The 21,887-nt window shown below is 34.7% G+C and overlaps 1 long non-coding RNA gene across 1 annotated transcript in view; it reads left to right on the forward strand.

Annotated features, from left to right (window-relative positions):
• LOC309663237 overlaps positions 1 to 18,205 on the forward strand; it is a 241,321-nt gene extending 223,116 nt beyond the window's left edge. Inside the window, exon 2 of the long non-coding RNA XR_014265167.1 lies at positions 17,567 to 18,205. This is a non-coding gene — a long non-coding RNA (uncharacterized lncRNA). The remainder of the gene's footprint in view (positions 1 to 17,566) is intronic.
• Positions 18,206 to 21,887: the final 3,682 nt, after the last annotated feature.

The following is a 21,887-nucleotide window of genomic DNA, read 5'->3' on the forward strand; positions in this document are numbered from 1 at the left end:
TTGTACAAGGCATATAGAAAAACCTTGTTTTATTACTTGACTGCCTTGTAAAGGTGATTGCTACTATAAGCACTGTCCAGGGCTTATTTTCTTCTGTCCAGGTTTAAAGGAAAAGGGGAAGTAGAGGGGGCAGTTGCGTTGCTAAGACCATCCCAGATGGAATTATGTCTAGACAGCATTTAATATCTTTGAGGAAGTTTCAGTGCACATAGATTATCCTCAAGAAGTTAAAATTTAATAAAATTCAAAAAATAGAAAATACATACTCTGAACTGGTAATTATTACATAAGCATCTTTTGTAATGGTAATTATAAGCATGTTTTACAAACCTGATAAGACAGCATTCAGAAACCACTGGTACTTATTTGTCTACTCTGTGTATCAGAATTTTGAAGGTTAGAGTAAACTGGTGGTCTTCAGGTCAGATAGCTCCAAAAAATCACACGTTTAATTCAAGACATTTCAAGTTAACAAAAGGATTAATGACATGACTAAATCAACTGTATGGGATGAGAATAGTATGCCATTCATATAACATAATTATTTGTCTGACAAATTATAAATGGTATACATGACATTCTTATGTTGATTTCCAATTTCTTCTTACTTTATACATGCTGAAATACCTAATAAACATGGTAATACATGATAAAAACATGGTCTTTCTTCTCCTCTTGTCAATCTGCATTTCCCTCATTGTGCAGGTTTTGGGTGATAAAATTCTTTGTAGCCTATCATACTCTGTGGTAAAACAGTGCCTTTGTCGTTTAGTAATTTAAGAGCACTGGCTTTGGTGTTCATTTTCCTAGCACTGACTCTACCACTTACAGGTTTGGTGATCTTGGACAAGTTACCCACCCATTGTAAGCCTTGGTTTCTGCAAGAATGGACAATAGAATTGGCTTAAATGTTTGAGGACTGAATGAAATAATGTCTGTGAATTGCCTACCACATCTGATGTATTATAAATGTTTTATCATTAGTATTATCATCAGCAACTTGATCATTTTCTCAATTGCATAGCACTCTTAATCTCTGTATCAGTGCATGCTCAATGTTCAGATTTTTATATGACAAAGTCTTAATTCTATTAAGGCTTAGGGTTACTTCTTCTAATAATGCTTTCTCAAAATGCCTAATGCCTACTGTTATTTATCAATGAATTCTTTCCAAATTACAGCCCAGCCATTTAGCTACTTATCTCTTTTTCCTGATCATTCTTTGAATGTTTCCTCTTTGCCAGTTTCCTCAGTGCTATGTTCCCTCTGCAGTGGTTCCCTGTTAGACTTTTCTTTTGGACAGAAAGGGTAACTTTTAGCCAGTACCTGTTCTTAAAGTTAATTCTCTCATGTTGGAGAACCCTGGCTGTCTTTGTACTCCCTGTGTTTCAGCAACACAAAGTTTTACTGTTTAATCATTTCATATTTATAATAAAATAGTCTGCATATGCATATCATGTAAAATATTTTTTCAACTATGTTTTCTTCATTTTAAGATTTTAATGCTTTTTATTTTTCAGAAACAAAGTAGGAGAAGGAAGATGCAGAGACCAAGGGAGGAGCTCACAGTGAGTAAAAAGCATTATTTTCTCTCTTTGTCATCAGTATTACTTTAGTGGAACAGTGGAAATTTTTTTTTTTTTTTTGATTCTGGATTTTTCTGGCAATAATACTGCTTTAGACTCCCTAGAGGGAGAGGGCCATTTTATAAGGATGATGCTTTAACTATAGCAAAGGAATAACTAGAGACTCACTCTAGACATGATTGATGATGGTCTTTCAAGGAGGAACCCAAATTATCAGCAAGAAGACAAAAGGTATGACTTTTCTATTGCTGCTCTAGCTGGATCAGCAAATTACTTGACAGGATGTGTCATTATAAGTTGTTGATTCTCGTGCAGAAAGAAGACTAGTTCTGGCTGTTACACATAAAGTAAGTAAAATGGACATGTGCAAATTTGTAAAGCTAAACAGGATTTTCTTTTAATTGGGAAATGGTGGTTAAATTGAAGATTGAATGGTCAACTTGTTCAGTATTAATAAATTAATCGCATTTGCTTGAGTGGATATAGGTTGGGTTTCACTTGATACTAGTCTGTGCTTACACCACTTCTTTAATAACATCATGACATTTCTTATATTTCCCTTGGACAGTATGAGCACTGAAAAAAATTGTAATCAAATATAAGTTTTTATAGATGCTTCTAAAAATACACTTTCCTTCGGAAATGTTCTCATTTAGTGATTCTTAAGTATGAAAATGGGTTATTGCAGTCAGAAAGAATATACCTCAAAAATTTATACAGACAATATACCTCATTCAATTGCTTATATATTTAATGCGAATTTTTTTCTATTGACACTGTAGTACTATATACCAGCAATCCAAGGCCTGCTAGTAATAAATTCATTTTCATGTTTATGAAACAGTAGTCACTTGGACCTGTCTTCTATTAGTTGTTAATTAATATAAGTACACCTTCATTCTTTGCCCTTTTCATAGTCAGTGTGTAACATTTTGCAAAGGAGATAATGTTTTGAGCAAATTACGTTGTCTCAACAGAAGCTACCTGGAAAAAATTGTCAGTAAGATTAACCAATAAAAGCAATGCTGTATGTAAAAGTTTTATATCTAACTCATGTCTTAATTGTATGTATAGTTTTATTTTTAACTGTAAGAATTTTCTCACACACATATTGCCTTGAACCTGTAATAGAATATCAACAGGGTATTTATTTGTTAATGAACATTTTCATAATTCCTACGATGTTCTAGATACTAGCCTTTATAAATCTTTTAAAATATTTGTTAAAATACAAACATTAACTCTTTTAATCAAACTAGCAACCATAAGAGGCAGTAAGTCTTAATTTACAGTTGAGGAAACTGAGGGACACAGAGGGGAAATAATTACCTAAGATCATACACCTAGTGAGTAGTAGATCCAGGAATCAAAGCCTGTCAGCTTGGCTACAGACTCTGTTCTTAACCACTATGCTGCACTGCTACTATATCACACTAGGCTGACACCAATTTTTGGAAAACAGACTAGAAATTTGGTGTATCAATCTTGCATTCAGGTGTTTCTTTGTTGAGATACTTGTTGTCAGTTCTCTGAATTGATGGGGAAAGCAGGGTGTAATTCTCTCAAAATTATCATTAAACATTGGAGGTTTATGTTCCACAGAAAAAGAGAGGCTGAATTTGTGACTTCTGTATTCCTGTATTAACCAGCAGGGCACTTTCATCAATTTCAGTCATGCATGACTCTCAATTTCTGAAATGAAATGGTTTTTCCTGTGTTCTGTTTGTTCATTCTGAACTCATGTTAGGGCCTTGGATTATTATGAGAAAAACACCCCGAATCTGAAGCTGTGTTTTACACACTGATTGACTGTGCACTTGAAATCTCCTGACTAAGGATTTATAACTTTTTATTGTTGGATTCAGTGATATCCACTAATGGTCTTCTTTGCTTCAGAAACTACACAGCACCCTTCCAGACTCTCCAGTGACCTCCTTCTCAGGACTTGTTCTGTACAGACCAAATCTAATCTTCCCCATGACCTTGTGTCCAGACGTTTGCTGAGTGATTGAAAAATGTCTTTAGATACAGATTATTAATTGAGGATACAGATTATTAATTGAGGGTAATGGCTCTTTTTAAACATATATATGTGACAATTTCTTAAACTAAAAGAGCAAATGATGCAGCAGGGTCAGGGAGAGAGATAACTGCAAAAATGTAGAACAGTGATTATCAAAATTTTCAGTAAATCAGAATCACTAGGAGGATTTTTTTTTTTAATTTTATTTATTTATTTATTTATTTATGGCTGTGTTGGGTGTCTTCGTTTCTGTGTGAGGGCTTTCTCTAGTTGCGTCAAGTGGGGGCCACTCTTCATCGTGGTGCGCGGGCCTCTCATTATCGCGGCCTCTCTTGTTGTGGAGCACAGGCTCCAGACGCGCAGGCTCAGTAATTGTGGCTCACGGGCCTAGTTGCTCCGCGGCATGTGGGATCTTCACAGACGAGGGCTCGAACCCGTGTCTCCTGCATTGGCAGGCAGATTCTCAACCACTGCGCCACCAGGGAAGCCCCTAGGAGGATTTGTTAAAATACAGATTGCTTGTTCCCCCAAATTGATTTCTATCAAGTTGCCAGGTCATGCTTATATTAACGGTTTGGGGAACTGCACATTGAGAGCCCCTGATCTAGAGCTTCATACATTAACAGGACAAAAAACAAGGCCTGCACCTCCCTCTTACTGTTTTCTTGTAATTCAAAAGGATTAAAAGTTGTATAGCATCTCCCTTCTATTTTGTGTAGCAAAGGCAAAATTCAAACTTCTCCAAGTGAGTTCTTGTCTGCTACTTATCTATCATTTTTAGCCACAGATGTTTATTAAAATGAGAAGAAAATTAAGCTTTTGGGTGTGGGCAGAAGTGAGTCAGAGGTGAAACAGTGGATAATGATATGTCTTAGAGGTCTTTAAAAGTTCACTGAATTAAAATGTACTCAATAAGTAAGAGGTTTGCAAGAAGTGGAAAACATGACTTCTTAAGACTGTTTTGTCAGTATAATTTTCTGTAAGATATGGTATAGTAAAAGCTAGGAAATATGCATGTGGATCCAAAATGAAATTTTGAGAAAAATAAAATAGGGATGATGATAATATTTGGATTAAAGAATTTAAAATGCTTTTTCTTCTTGTATAAGGATTTTGCCATATTTTCTATATTGAACAGCAGCACGGGAAGTAAAGGATCAGTTTGCCCTCTATTGTCTGCAAGAGCCTTTTGTTATCAGATTTTGTCAAATTTTAATTTGAATTCATATCATTCGTTCAATTAATACTTTTGAACATCTGCTCTGTCAGACACCATGGTAGAATCTGGGCCAATATTCTCACTATTTGTAATCAAACTCTTGTATATCCAGCACCTGGAACAGTGTCTGAACCGTGATGGATACTCAATAAATATTTTTGAATGAAGTTAAAAATAAATGAATGGAACCAACCATTTAAAGGAATATCTGGTCAATTTCTTAAAGGCAGCATATTAAAAAGAAATAATCCTAAAACTATTATTTTTTTCCTGGAGCAGCATGCTGCTGTACTGTCTGGCAGGATAAATAGCCCTCATCACTGGCACATTTTACAGTTAGGCCATTCCAAAGAGATGTCACTCAGATACCTCACTCCCAATGTCTATGTGAATCCACAAAGTTCTGATGGCAGATTCCTAAGCCGGAACTACATTCCTGCTTCTGTGTCAAGGCAGTTGCTTATGTACCATTTCAAATTGGAAGCTAATCTTTTCAAAATGTCAACACACTTATTTTACCATCTTTATAATCAACAGCAATTTACATTTATTCAATAGCTTCACAGTTTGAGTACTGTGTAAAATTCTGTTATTCTCTGAGAACCTATGTTCCAAGGAAGATACATGTACCTCATATTTAAGGTAGTTACAGACAACTGGCAAATATACCTGCACAAACATTACAGTCTGTCTTTCAGCATGCTTCTTACCTGGGGATAGAAGAATTCTGTTATTTTTGTTGATAAGTGAGTCTTTCAAAATGACTGCCTACCCATAAGTTAATTACAAGCATATGGAGAATTGACATTGATTGAAACTGGTGTGTATGTCTTCCTAAATCCATATTCTTAACATGGAAGGCCCCCTGCCAAGATTATTGCAAGAAAGTTAGAGGAGAATTTCTAGAAAACTTTACAGAACATGGTCATGTAATTCAATTAATGGCTCCTGAATTATGCTAGCTTGGACATTTCACTCATAATTGTATAAATGTTGGAAAGTTAAATTACATCAGGTTGCTCAGGCAACAAGTCATTAAGTAAGACATTAGTGGCTTAAAACAAATAAATATCTCAGTTTCCTAAAGTGTTCAGTTTTATAGAAGTTAGGCACCACAAGTCTTTGTATCACTAAAAGCCATAAAATAAATAATAATATATGAAGATCATCCTCAACACATATGTTCAGAAATTTTAAGACATGTTCTAAGAACGGAATTTCAATTATATTCTTGTTTTTATGTCCATTGAAAGGAAACCTGGAATTTTATGTTACCTTGATTTGAGGATAAGGTTCATTGAGCAATGTGGGAAGGGCCATGTAATTTTGCCTCAAGACCCTAAGGCAAAATTAGATTAGATTCATAATAGGCAGATCTCATAGCCAAGTTGGTTTATTATTACACTCTATATTTGCTCACCCCAAACACCTTTTTTGGTCCTAAGGGAAGTGCAAATTGTAAATAAAAAACAAAGCAATATGTTTGCCAGTGTTGGGTGTCCTCTGATTTCTAAAGTCCATGATAGCACAGGCTTTGGTTTTATCAGACTGGTTACTCCACCTCCAGCAGAGGAAAAATAGCCATGGTACCAAAATAACCATACCATGAGGGAGTCTTTTCTACAACCTGCCATACTGTCTCACACATTTAAGGAAGTCAATGACATCAATTTTACAGACCTTTTAGAAAACTGACATAGTTATTTAGCAGAGATAGCTTATTTTTTTTATCTCCTTTTCCCTTAGATTTTGATATGCCAATTAAAAAAGAAAACTACTTAGGTTATCACACAGTCTATAAGTCAGTATACAAAATATATAATCACTTTCACTTTTCCAGAAAGAATAATATACAAGAGGTGTCCTTTAACCATTTTGAAAGCTAATTAACAAAAAAAAAGAATAATTTGGTTATTTGCACATTTTGCATAAACTGAAAAAAGGGAATTGAAATTATGAAATAATATCCGGCCTAGGAGAATACCAGTCTGGTTCCTAAGAGCAGATGTTGCTATAGATTTAACCACACCCTCATATTTCCAAGGGATCTGCAATTAATAATCTCTAAGACTTTATTTGATTGTTTTACAATCATCAATTGTGTACGGTAAAATTTATTGTAATTAGTTAGGGATTTTTAACTGGAAATATTGTTCCCATTTCAAGTTTAGCTCCAATGGCTTCTATATTTTAAAAATCAACTTCCCTAATCTCCCAGATCTTTTGCCTTTAGTTGATTTAATTATTTAAGGTTTAGTGTTGATACCTAGGGAGTGTTCTAAGTTATTCTTACTTGATTCTTATATAGACTGATGATTCTAATTGCTTATTCTTATATATATACTTATTATCTAGTTATTACAATGTTATAAAAATATAAAAGAATGGTTGATCTGTCTATTTACCCATACACATCTGCCTCATCTGTTTTTCTACCTATTTAATTAAAACACATGGGACTAGACCGTTAGACTGTATTAAAGTTAGCCTCCCCCTTGTATTTACTATGATCAGTTCTTAGAATGACTATTTTGACTCCATAGAAAGTAATCGGTTTTCCTTCCTCCCAATGCATGGCATAAATTGTTACAGATGCTCTAGAGTCCCATTGACCTTATGGGTTGAGATAGAAGGAAATATGTTAAAAATATGTTTATTATTATTCTCTGAGAAGCTGCCTTGAGGAAGATTGACAGAGACAGATAGACACACATGCACAGATTATGTGTGTGTGTGTGTGTGTGTGTGTGTGATGGGGGGAGGGAGGAGAGAGAGAAGGAGAGAGAGAGAGATTGAGACTAGAAGACTATAGGAAACCGAAAGGATCTCCTCCTCCCCATTTTAGATAAAACTGTCCCTAAGCTTTTTATTTAAAACACGGTGGTCTCATATACTTTAAAACTGACACCAGATTAAAACCTACTTTTGGTGTTAGATCTATTCAGTTTATAAATTGATAAAGTGGCATACAAGAAAAACTGTTTCAGGTTCACAGAGGAAATTGCAACATGTATCAGTTTTTATCTGATTGTCAGAAGGTATCAGGATTCCCTGCCCCTTGAGTTAAACACAGAGGAATTTTAGAATGTTGGGTGACGGCTCTTTTCCAGTCACAACTCCTTAAAAAGGTACAGAACAAGACTTTGATTTTACTCGATTTGTTTTTGCTGTTTCAAAAGTGAATACATGAATAGAAATACTTTTCTGTAAAAGTAATATAAAGTTGCATAAAAGCAGTGCATTTGAGCTAGAGAGCCCTGTGGGCGATTTCTTGTATCTGTATATCTATCTGTGAAATACATGGCATTTCCTAGCAACTACTAACTTCAGGACAATACTGCCATCAGTTTGGGCTCACCATGAAAATCTGAAACTTGAAGAAAAACACAAGGTCACTTTTCAGTTGATCTTTACTAAAATATTCCCTTTCCTTTTTAACCTACATCAAGAGATATCATATGGATGATTTTTAAGATAAGAATTCCTCCTTTAGAAAAGACATAAAAAACAAGTTGGAAAGTTGCTGTTCTTGTCTCACCTCATTGCCAGAAGTCTTACTGAGACGGTGTTTGAGGACATGATGTATTCCTTTTGCGTGCACTAAAAATGCTCTGGCAGCCTAGCTTTCACCTGAATGCGGACTATGGGGGCCATGCCCTTTAACATTAATATATCGTTAATGCTCAATGATAATGGCATGCACAGTGCTGAAAAATGATTGGAAAATGAAACTATCCAAAATATTTTCTCTATAATTCAACAGGACATTGTGCCCCAAATAATACATGCTGGTAAACATTAATATCATGCTCTTGTTAGGCTTAAAGACTATGTTATGACTAGATTCATTGTCTCATAAATGACATTGTTGGCTAATAGTCAAATAAAATGCTTGAAAACTTTAAGACAATCAGAAAAACACCCAACATTTATATGGTAATTGACCATTATATGGTTATAAGAACAGTGACAAAAAAAGAGCAGAGACTATTTTTCAATCGGGAAATTATTCTAATCTCCAGTTTGAACTTCGGGCTTAAATTTTAAAATGATTCTTCTTGTTATATATGTACCCCAAACATCCCCAGCTGAGTACTGAATGTAAATACCCAAAACAAAACACCCTATAACATAGAGAATTTCTCAGGCACAAAGGAATGAATGATTTCAGGTACATTGTGCTACCAAACTCTGTCAACTGTATTTCCTCACACAGGGAATTAAATTTGAAAGAGGTGAAGAATAATAGTGAAAGCTGGAGAAAGCTATGAAAAATTGTTCTATGTTTTCAATTTCATCTTGTTCTTCACTCTTGGACTTTAAAGTGATTTTTCCGTGTGTTAAAAAAACCCTCAGGTTCACATTTCCTGATGCCCAGTTGAATTTTAGTGGCTGCTTTTCCAAATTCCAACCACCAAAAGCAGATCAGAACATTAGACTTTATCAAAATCAAATAAATATTTGATATTAAAAGTGATTTACATGGAAAATTACATATTTTTCATAATCTTAGAATCTATAGATTATAAAAATATAGTTTTTTATTGTTTTTAAAATGAAACTCCACATTGTTTTTACCTGGAGACACTTTTTTAAGCAACTTTCAAATATGCAGTACAGTATTATTAATTAGTCACTACTCTAGTTAAATAGCTCAATAGTGAGGAAACTTTTAAAAGATGTTCTGTGTTCCCTGATGTTGTGGTAGGGGCACATCATTTATATGCTCCTGATATGGTCCTCTTGCTTTGCTTCTGCTGTAGTTATGCAACAAGAAATCAGAGAGGAGGGTTCAGATTGTCATCACAATTTGCATTAATGAAACAGATGTGTTGAATGACATTGCTTGACATTGGTGTTTAAGTCACTGTTTATCAGTGAAGACACAAGGTGTAGCCAGGTATGGTAAACAGTGATTGCTCTCAAGGGAAAAAATAACTGTCAATGAAGTTGAATGGAACAGTGGGAACACAGAAAGGACCAAGATTCTATGGCAATAATGCTGAATAAAATAGAGAATAACCAAAGCAAAGCCAAAATAAGCGGCCATTATATCTATGTGTATACATAAACATTTATAATTGTATATGGTACCCCATTAGGGGAATAGTTTCATTTACATCTATGAAATCTAGCTATAAAATGACATTGATTAGAAAGCATTTCATAAGAGAATGCAAAAGTCTTTTTTTCTGATCTTATCCGTTGCAATCTTTTTGAACAACATTCCAAATATCAAATACCACTGTGATGTTTCAATAATGGCATGCAATTATATTTAAGCCTCAAGGCACAACGAAAGTGCTAGATGGTTTAATCAAGTAGACAGTATTAGAGCATGTTTCCAAGCAATGTCTCCCTTTGAAATCTCTTATGCTTGCACAGATACCTACTGTGGTGTTGATCTGACTGTTGTCCATCTCTGAAAAGCCCAGTGATTTTCCCAGAATGATCTTATTTAGGTTGACACTCTTTGGAGGCTGATTCTGTTCTCAGCAGGATGTTGTCAGGAATGTCTACACAAGCGAGCCTATTATGACCTTCTCTGGCAAGTTTTTTTTACATTAACTTTGCTTGCTTGATAAAAATAAAAATTAATTTATGCTTTTAATTCCTAAGCCTCTGCTAATTAGCAGCCTACCTAGCTCTAGAAATGGTAGACATGCACTCTCATCTCAAGGTCTCATGTAAGCCTAGGGAACTGCAAAAGAAGAAACCATTACTGTTTGATGATAATCATTTTTTATCTAAGTGGTATATTTGTGATATTCTTCTCATTAATGGAGAATTGTTTTTGAAGGTTTAAACACTTTTAGGATTGATATAGTAAGTCAGAATATATCAGTATACTCCTAAAATATATGAAAATTTTATGAAAAACATATATTGGAACTAAATTAATGGAACTATATTGGAACTAAAACAACTTCAATAGTCATATACTGGCTGAATGGTAATTCTAATTTGAGCATTACTCAGCATTTGATTGAATATGTCTACAGATATGACAAGATTACAATACAATATTTTCTATTTACTAAATTTTCAATGATATTTATAAGTTTTTACAACATACATCATCATAATAAAATTAATGAAGAGGATGAAAAATAGAAGAGTTTTTAAAGAAGGAAACATTTGAAATATATGGTTATTCTAATACTTTATCCCATGCACTTTTATGGGAATCAGCATGCAGCCTGTAATTACATACCCTTAAAATCAAGTATAACAAGAAATAATTGCCACACAAGGTCATTTCTTGTCATAAATAAGGCTGAGAAAGAAGTAAGAACATATTACCCTTGAAGTTTATAGAAAGTAGTCAAAAAACAGGATTCAAATACATATAAAGAGCACAATGAATTCATTAGTAGTTGCCAAAAAGTGGTGTGAGTTTTATTCAAATTCATTTTTCTTTGTTTTGTTATGAAGTATTATCAAACAACTAATCAAGAATCAAACTGCTTTTAGTAATTGCCATCTTGATAATTTCTGTGTAATGCTGGTGGGTCAGCTAATTCTAAGTCATAGTAATCTTAGCAATCGATAATAGTACATTACTATTACTTCATTTACTCAAGACTATAAGTGGTTGATTTAGTATAATAAAAAGTCTGTGCACTAAGAATCAAGGTAAAAGCATTGGGTTGTACTGTTGTTACCTGGAAGATTCCCTGATACCCAACATAGTAAAAATATCCATATCTTCTTGGTCTTCAAAACATATGACTTTTGCAGAAAAGTGATATTAGAAGACTAAGACAATCTCTAGAACTCAATTGCAACCTCTACTTTGGTCAGAATTATATTTTATTTTACAAACAGGAAAAATAAAGTTATTACAGGAAGGTGTGTAAATACAAATTGATTAATATGAGAATAGCTTTTCAAACTTCTGCTTCATTTTGGCTCGGAGATCAGTGCTGTGCTGGCTTGACTGTGGTTTCCAGTTTTTCCTCTGACTTGTATTAGGTGACTTGTATTTGTTGGATAAATAATATGCAAATAAAGAATATTTTAAAAGTTGAATAAATTATTAAAGATTCCACTCCCTTTACATGTTAACTCTGTGCTAATTCTTTGGTGAACCTTAACATTTTTGAACACCATATTATGATACAATTCTTTTTATTTTCAGACCTCACTATCTAAAATGTAGGATTTTTTGACCTTTACAAATAACTGAATTGATGTAGCTATTGCCTTCATTATATCACCCTGATCTAACCATTGTCTCCTGTCTCTGCAGCCACAAGTTTTGTCCTAACCCTTGTAATCTGTTACTACAAATGTAACAATGACATTACAGATCTTTGTTTTTGGTCATCCTATTATATACATTATATATTTTTGTCCCAGATTGCTATAGTAACTTCCTCTGCAGCTTTGTTCCCTCTCTTCAAAACTATGAGCTGATTCCTAAAATAGTTCTACCTAATAAAAAACTTTGATTCCTTTCTGGTTGGCCTTTAGTCTCAAGGCTTATATTTATGTTGCTCTTGCAAACAACTTCATTAGGATCAGATTGTATATGAATACTTGGCTAGGCCTAAGTGGTCTTTCAAGTCATTAGGAACAAAACAATTTGCAATATAGAACTCTTTCATTATCCAAAGCATTATTTATCTACTGGACCCATTCTACAACCTGTAGGTCATTACTCATTATTTTTCTAAATACAAATCCATTACAGTCTGCCCAACCTTCATCTGCAACCTTATATTTTCTTTCATATAAACCTTTACTTACAGTCTTTCGTTCTTTAAGTAGTATTCAAACACTTTCCCCCTTTGAAGCATAATGAAACCAGCCATCTTCTCTAAATGATCTTAAGTTCCCTTTCAGCTCTAGTTCTCTTAATTTTACTTAAGTTATGTTTCCTAGTTTTCACTCATACATATCTGCATATTAATTGATATTTTATTTTAAATGTCCCTGAAAGCAGAAAGAGGGAAATGAGCCAATGAAAAGGGACTTACATATTTATAATACTGTAAGCACATTGTGATTTATTTATTGTATTATTTGGTCTTAGTTCCAGTTTCTGGTACAGAGCTCCTAAAACCATTGAAATGTCCAGTGAGGAGAGTGATAAAGGTGTCTTTTGTTATGTTAATTAGGTGAATTTTGGAACCAATCTAAGCATGGGGGCTGGTTGCCAGTAGAGCCAACCATGTGATCAGAGAGTATGAACTTTCAGTCTCACCCCCATACCTCCAGGGAGAGGAGAGGGGCTGGGTTGAGTTCAGTTACCAATGGGCATGATTTACTCAATCATTCCTACGTAATGAAGCCCCTGTAAAAACTCCAAGAAGACAGGGTTCGGAGAGCTTCTTGGTTGGTGCACACATGGAGATTCTGGGAGAGTGGCCTGTGCTTGAAGAGGGCATAGAAGCTCCTCCTTCTTTCCCCATATTGCCCTATGCATCTCTTCCATCTGGCTGATCCTGAGTTATAACCTTTTATGACAAACTAGTAATCTGGTAAGTAAAATGTTTCTGAGTTCTCTGAGTCACTCTAGCAAAGTAATCAAACCCAATTTGGAAACTCCGATCTATAGCTAATTGGTCAGAAGTAGAGGGGACAACCTGGACTTGTGATTGACATCTGAAATGAGAGTGTGAGGGCAGTTTTGTGGGACTGAGCCTTAACCTGTGGAATCTGGTGGTATTTCCAGGTAGATAGTGTCAGAATTGGTGTGAGAAACCACCTCCCACCCCCCCACCCACTCACACACACGCTGAAGTTGGGTGTCAGAATCATTAGTTGGTGATCAGAAGTGGAATCAGAGTCAGAATCAGCAATATTTATTTCCTAACTCCCTAGATCTTGAAGATGAGTGTCTACTTTCATTCCTTTGTTTTAACAGTAAGCCAGTGGTTCTTAAACATTTGTTCTACATAGAAATCCAGTCCTCCAAATAAGAGGCCTTATTTAAAATGTAGACTCTGTTCCGTCTTCAGAGATTACTGTCTGGGAATCTCCATATTTAATGTCACTGCAAGTACTCTAAGTTGAGAGATACACTCAAGACTGCTTGGTATTTGTTGGAAGAAATGAGACTCAAAAACAAAAGAAACAACTTGAAGTTTAATGTACATGAAGTGTTCAAAGGAACATGAACATATTATTTATTATGTATCAATATATGTCTGCATGTATACATTTTGACTGCTCGTTTTGGTGCATGCTGAGTCAGTTTACTTGCCCCATTTCCCCTTATAAATTATATTTTCCTTAGAAATCGAGGATATTACTTAAACTCTGAAAAAATATCTCATAATGTCATGACATGTGTTATATACACAGTGGGCTTTAAGTGCTGTGATTATACTACTGACTTCTGTGTTTTGCTGAACAACTCTTATGCGCCAGACCTATTCAATGTACTTAAAAATATTTTCTCTAATTGACAAAAAACCCATGTTAGGTAAGTATAAATTCACTCCATTTTATAGATAAAGACATCAGAGCCCTTAGAAGTTTGTGAAGATATCTCAAGTAAACATATTTAGTAAGTGACTGAGCCAGAATTCAAATTTGGCTCCTCCTTTCATGGTTTTCTCCATAATGTCATGTAGTTGGCTGTATTTGATTGACTGCTATGTTACATAAATTATGAGTTTGCCTTAAGACTTTTTTAGTGATTGAGTTAAGTATTATGAAATCATTAAAGCAATTTATTTTATTTTTTAAAATATTTATTTATTTATTTATTTATTTATTTATTTATTTATTGGCTGCTTCGGGTCTTAGTTGCAGTGCGCAGGATGTTTCGTTGCAGTGCGGAGGCTTCTTCTAGTTGTGGCGTGTGGGCTCTGTAGTTGCAGCACGCAGGCTTAGTTGCCCCACAGCATGTGGGATCTTAGTTCCCCTACCAGGGATCGAACTGGCGTCCCCTGCATCACAAGATGGATTCTTTACCACTGCATCACCTGGGAAATCCCCATTAAAGCAATTTATTTTTGCTTTTAGAAAAATATAGACTTAAAAAAATAAACATTGCAAATCATACCCAAGAGAGTTTCAAATACCATGAATTTTGTTTTTGTGGTGATTAAACTTTAAGGTGGCCCCCATAATCCCAGCCCCTAGTGTTCATACTTTTGTTCATTACCTCCTCTCGAGTGTGAGTGGCACCTGTGATTGTAACCAATAGCATGCACTGATTATGGATAGATGATTACATAAGATTGTGGTGCCTATATTGCTGGAGTTTCTCTCTGTTGCTGGTTTTGAAAAAGCAACTTTCTGTACAACTGCAAGGAAATGAATTCTGCCAATAATCTGAGGAAGTTTGAGAGCAGATTCCTCCCCAGTCAAGCCTCTGATGAGAATCCAGCCATGAAAGGAACCTTAATTGCAGCCTTGTAAACCTTAAGCGGAAGACCCATTTAAGCTATACCTGGTCTCTTGACCCACAGAAACTGTGAAGTAATAAGTGTGTGTTGTTTAAATCCATTAAGTTTGTGGTAGTTTGTTATGCAGCAATGGAAAACTAATACAGTTTTGATTTGTTTTCATCCTTTGAATCTAATGATGAATTATCTAATCAGATATGGAGGTTTTCTGTTGCAAGCATATATACTGAGAAAGAAGTTTTTTCCTAAGTCTTAAAATCATTTTCTGAATGAATATTTCTATGTTTTATTTGGCTACCACTGGGTATTGTAAGCAATTAATTCTTTTGTAATTTTTTTTTTTACTCCCTATAAATCCCTCATTAATTGAATAGACTAAATATAGTTGTATGCCTCAGTGAGCCTATTTTACATTAGCATTTTATTATAAGTTTCCCTGCAGTGATTTTTTTAAATCGTTTTTTAATATCTAGTAAAGGTGTTCATATTACATTTTTTCCTGTTATTTAAGCTGTCAAACATTTCCTCATGATCATTAAACTAAAGCTCAGGAGAGCTCTTGTTTATATGGCATTCAGTTTTATGATTACATTTTTCGAATGACTGAGAGAGAAGAGGCTACCACCAATGATGCTCCTGACCTTTTCTAACCTTTCTCACATCCTCAAACATTTCTCCCAGTTCTCCCCAGTGGAATATGATATTTAATATCCAAATAAATTGTACGTAGAACATGCATGTATCTGCTATACATAAATGCTACAAATTCTCACATAGGCAAGTTTTAGGCCTGGAAAGACTGCTGACTAAATTTAAGAAAAAAATTAAACTGCCTAGCACAGTAAGATAAGCACAATAATCCTTCAGTGTGGTTTTTCCCCCACCATCAATCATTTTATGTTTTTGCTTTTGTTTTATATGCCCTCTTTACATAACCTCTAAGTCCTAGACTTCTCAATTGTAAAGTGACTGCAACATTTATCCCCTACCCACATCATGGGCAAAAATGGAAAACTGAGGTATTAAGGATTTTGATGTAAAGACTACAAATAAAATAGTCAAAGAAAAGTAATGAGAGAGTTTTGGCACTCTAAGAGTGGGAAGATCTTCTTAAGAATGTACACTCAGAAGACATACAAGAGATGTACTTATTTGATTATTTATTAAAAAAAACAACAGCAAAGACTCGAAAAAGTCTGTAGACAAAGGAAAGCCAAATGGCAAAAGGTTAATGTCTTCAATAAACAAAGAAGTTATATAAATTTATTGTTAAAGGTGCATATGCTTCAATAAAAACATAGAAAAGAAATATAAATAATTAATTCACAGAAGAGAAAAAGCATGTGAGCAATAAATATATAAAAACATGATCAACCTCAGTAGTGCTTGGGGAAATGCAAATTAAAACAAAAATGAGATAAGATTATTTTATTTGTAAGATTAGAAAATTTAAAATATTTTAAAACATAAGTACTGAGGGACATAAGAAAAAGTAGTCTATTGTCAGTCAGAATAAAATGCTGTAATCTTTTGGGAAGACAATTTGGTGATATTTATTACTTTTTAAATTTCATATTCTTTGACCAAAATTTGAGAAATTGCATCTACAGATTTATCAGTATATATAATTGTGTACATGGCTGTATTTGCTATTTTCTTGCCGTCTGCTGATTCTTTCCAGCTAAGAATAGTTATCAGACGTTGTAGTGATGATCTGTTGGTAGTGTGAGAAAAGGGTTGGGTCTACGGATGCAGATGGAGATTCTAGGCAGGGATTTATTTGGCCCTAAAGTTTTTTTTTCTTTTATATTTTTAACATCTTTATTGGAGTATAATTGCTTTACAATAGTGTGTTAGTTTCTGCTTTATAACAAAGTGAATCAGCTATACATATACATATATCCCCATATCCCCTCCCTCTCGTGTCTCCCACCTACCCTCCCTATCCCACCCCTCTACGTTGTCACAAACCACTGAGCTGATCTCCCTGTGCTATGTGGCTGCTTCCCACTAGCTATCTATTTTACATTTGGTAGTGTATATATGTCCATGCCAATCTCTCACTTCATCCCAACTTACCGTTCCCTCTCCCCGTGTCCTCAAGTCCTTTCTCTACATCTGCAACTTTATTCCTGTCCTGCCTCAGGTTCTCCAGAACCATTTTTTTTTTCTTTTTTAGATTCCATATATATATGTGTTAGCATACGGTGTTTGTTTTTCTCTTTCTGACTTACTTCACTCCATATGACAGACTCTAGGTCCATCCACCTCACTACAAATAACTCAGTTTTGTTTCACTTTATGGCTGAGTAATATTCCATTGTATATATGTGCCACATGTTCTATATCCATTCATCTGTCGATGGACACTTAGGTTGCTTCCATGTCCTGGCTATTGTAAATAGAGCTGCAATGAACATTGTGGTACATGACTTTTTTTGAATTATGCTTTTCTCAGGGTATATGCCCAGTAGTGGGATTGCCAGCTCGTATGTTAGTTCTATTTTTAGTTTTTTAAGAAAACTCCATACTGTTCTCCATAGTGGATACATCAATTTACATTCCCACCAGCAGTGCAGGAGGGTTCCCTTTTCCCCACACCCTCTCCAGCATTTATTGTTTGTAGACTTTTTGATGATGGCCATTCTGACCAGTGTGAGGTGATACCTCATTGTAGTTTTGATTTGCATTTCTCTAATGATTAGAGATGTTGAGCATCCTTTCATGTGTTTGTTAGCAATCTGTATACCTTCTTTGGAGAAATGTCTATTTAGGTCTTCTGCCCATTATTGGATTAGGTTGTTTGGTTTTTTTTGATATTGAGCTGCATGAGCTGCTTGTAAATCTTGGAGATTAATCCTTTGTCAGTTGCTTCATTTGCAAATATTTTCTCCCATTCTGAGGGTTGTCTTTTCGTCTTGTTTATGGTTTCCTTTGCTGTGCAAAAGCTTTTAAGTCTCATTAGGTCCCATTTGTTTATTTTTGTTTTTATTTCCATTTCTCTAGGACGTGGGTCAAAAAGGATCTTACTGTGATTTATGTCAGAGTGTTCTGCCAATGTTTTCCTCTAAGAGTTTTTTAGTGTCTGTCCTTACATTTAGGTCTTTAATCCATTTTGAGTTTATTTTTGTGTATGGTGTTAGGGAGTGTTCTAATTTCATTCTTTTACATGTAGCGTCCAGTTTTCCCAGCAGCACTCATTGAAGAGGCTGTCTTTTCTCCCTTGTGTATTCTCACCTCCTTTATCAAAAATAAGGTGACCATAGGTGGGTGGGTTTATATATGGGCTTTCTATCCTGTTCCATTGATCTATATTTCTGTATTTGTGCCAGTACCAAACTGGCTTGATTATTGTAGCTTTGTAGTGTAGTCTGAAGTCAAGGAGCCTGATTCCCCCAGCTCCAATTTTCTTTCTCAAGATTGCTTTGGCTATTCGGGGTCTTTTATGTTTCCATACAAATTGTGAAAATTTTTGTTATAGTTCTGTGAAAAATGCCATTGGTAGTTTGATAGGGATTGCATTGAATCTGTAGATTGCTTTGGGTAGTATAGTCATTTTCACAATGTTGATTCTTCCAATCCAAGAACATGGTATATCTCTCCATCTGTTTGTATTATCTTTAATTTCTTTCATCAGTGTCTTATAGTTTTCTGCATACAGGTCTTTTTTCTCCTTAGGTAGGTTTATTCCTAGGTATTTTATTCTTTTTGCTGCAGTGGTAAATGAGAGTGTTTCCTTAATTTCTCTTTCAGATTTTTCATCATTAGTGTATAGGAATGCAAGAGATTTCTGTGCATTAGTTTTGTATCCTGCTACTTTACCAAATTCATTGATTAGCTCTAGTAGTTTTCTGGTAGCATCTTTTGGATTCTCTATGTGTAGTATCATGTCATCTGCAAACAGTGACAGATTTACTTCTTCTTTTCTGATTTGATTCCTTTTGTTTCTTTTTCTTCTCTGATTGCTGTGGCTAAAACTTCCAAAACTATGTTGAATAATAGTGGTGAGAGTGCTCATCCTTCTACTGTTCCTGATTTTAGAGGAAATGGTTTCAGTTTTTCACCATTGAGAACGATGCTTGCTGTGTGTTTGTCATATATGGACTTTATTATGGTGAGATAAGTTCCCTCTATGCCTACTTTCTGGAGGGTTTTTATCATAAATGGGTGTTGAATTTTGTTGAAAGCTTTTTCTGCATCTATTGAGATGATCATATGGTTTTTCTCGTTGAGTTTGTTAATACGATTGATCACATTGACTGATTTGCGTATATTGAAGAATCCTTGCATTCCTGGGGTAAACCCCAGGTGATCATCATGTATGATCCTTTTAATGTGCTGTTGGATTCTGTTTGCAAGTATTTTGTTGAAGGAATTTTGCATCTATGTTCATCAGTGATATTGGCCTGTAGTTTTCTTTCTTTGTGACATCTTTGTCTGGTTTTGCTTATCAGGGTGATGGTGGCCTCATAGAATGAGTTTGGGAGTATTCCTCCCTCTGCTATATTTTGGAAATGTTTGAGAAGGATAGGTGTTAGCTCTTCTCTAAATGTTTGACAGAATTCGCCTGTGAAGCCATCTGGTCCTCGGCTTTTATTTGTTGGAAGATTTTTAATCCCACTCTCAATTTCAGTGCTGTGATTGGTCTCTTTATATTTTCTATTTCTTCCTGGTTCAGTCTCAGAAGCTTGTGCTTTTCTAAGAATTTGTCCATTTCTTCCAGATTGTCCATTTTATTGGCATTTAGCTGCTTGTAGTAATCTCTCATGATCCTTTGTATTTCTGCAGTGTCAGTTGTTACTTCTCCATTTTCATTTCTAAATCTATTGATTTGAGTCTTCTCCCTTTTTTTCTTGATGAGTCTGGCTAATGGTTTATCAATTTTTTTTTTATTTTCTCAAAGAACCAGCTTTTAGTTTTATTTATTTTTGCCACTGTTTCCTTCTTTTTCAATTATTTCTGATCTGATCTTTATGATTTCTTTCATTCTGCTAACTTTAGGGGTTTTTTGTTCTTCTTACTCTAAATGCTTTAGGTGTAAGGTTAGGTTGCTTATTTGAGATGTTTCTTGATTCTTGAGGTAGGATTGTATTGCTGCATACTTCCCTCTTAGAACTGCTTTTGCTGCATCCCGTAGGTTTTGGGTTGTGGTGTTTTCATTGTCATTTCTTTCTAGGTATTTTTTGATTTCCTCTTTGATTTCTTCAGTGTTCTCTTGGTTATTAAGTAGTGTATTGTTTAGCCTCCATGTGTTTGTATTTTTTACAAATTTTTTTTCCAGTAATTCATATCTAATCTCATAGTGTTGTGGTCAGAAAAGATATTTGATGTGATTTCACTTGTCTTGAATTTACCAAGCCTTGAAGTTGACCCAAGATATGATGTATCCTGGAGAATGTTCCATGAGCACTTGAGAAGAAAGTGTATTCTGTTGTTTTTGGATGGTATGCCCTATAAATATCAATTAAGTCCCTCTTGTTTAATGTATCATTTAAAGCTTGTGTTTCCATATTTATTTTCATTTTGGATGATCTGACCATTAGTGAAAGTGGGGTATTAAGTCCCCTACTATGATTGTGTTAATATCGATTTCCCCTTTTATGGCTGTTAGCATTTGCCTTATGTATTGAGGTGCTCCTATGTTGGGTGCATAAATATTTACAATTGTTATATCTTTTTCTTGGATTGATCCCTGGATCATTATGTAGTGTCCTTCTTTGTCTCTTGTAGTAGTCTTTATTTTAAAGTCATTTTGTCTCATATGAGAATTGCTATTCCAGCTTTCTTTTAATTTCCATTTGCTTGGAATATCTTTTTCCGTCCCCTCACTTTCAGTCTGTATGTGTCCCTAGGTCTGAAGTGGATCTCTTGTAGACAGCATATATATGGGTCTTGTTTTTGTATCCATTCAGCCAGTCTATGTCTTTTGGTTGGAGCATTTAATCCATTTACATTTAAGGTAGTTATTGATATATATCTTCCTATTATCATTTTCTTAAGTGCTTTAGGTTTGTTGTTGTAGGTCTTTTCCTTGTCTTGTGTTTCCTGCTTAGAGAAATTCCTTTAGCCTTTGTTGTAAAGTTGGTTTAGTGGTGCTGAATTCTCTTAGATTTGCTTTTCTGTAAAGATTTTAATTTCTCCATTGAATCTGAATGAAATCTTTGCTGGGTAGACTAATCTTGGTTGTAGGTTTTTCCCTTTCATCACTTTAAATATGTCCTGCCACTCCCTTCTGGCTTGCACAGTTTCTGCTGAAAGATCAGCTGTAAACCTTATGGGAATTCCTTTGTATGTTATTTGTTGGTTTTCCCTTGGTGCTTTTAGTATTTTTTCTTTGTATTTAATTTTTGATAGTTTGATTAATATGTATCTTGGCATGTTTCTCCTTGGAATTATCCTGTATGGGACTCTCTGTGCTTCCTGAAGTTGATTGACTCTTTCCTTTCTCATATTAGGGAAGTTATCAACTCTAACCTTTTCAAATGTATTCTCAGTCCCTTTCTTTTTCTCTTCTTCTTCTGGGACCCCTATAATGTGAATGTTTATGCATTTAATGTTGTCCTAGAAGTCTGTAAGACTGTCCTCAATTCTTTTCATTCTTTTTTCTTTATTCTGTTCTGCTGCTGTGAATTCCACCATTCTGTCTTCCAGGTCACTTATCTGTTCTTCTGCCTCAGTTATTCTGCCATTGATGA

The sequence above is a fragment of the Balaenoptera physalus genome (genome assembly GCF_965194825.1).
Source record: "Balaenoptera physalus genome assembly, chromosome: 6".
In the NCBI taxonomy this organism is placed as follows: Eukaryota; Metazoa; Chordata; class Mammalia; order Artiodactyla; family Balaenopteridae; genus Balaenoptera; species Balaenoptera physalus.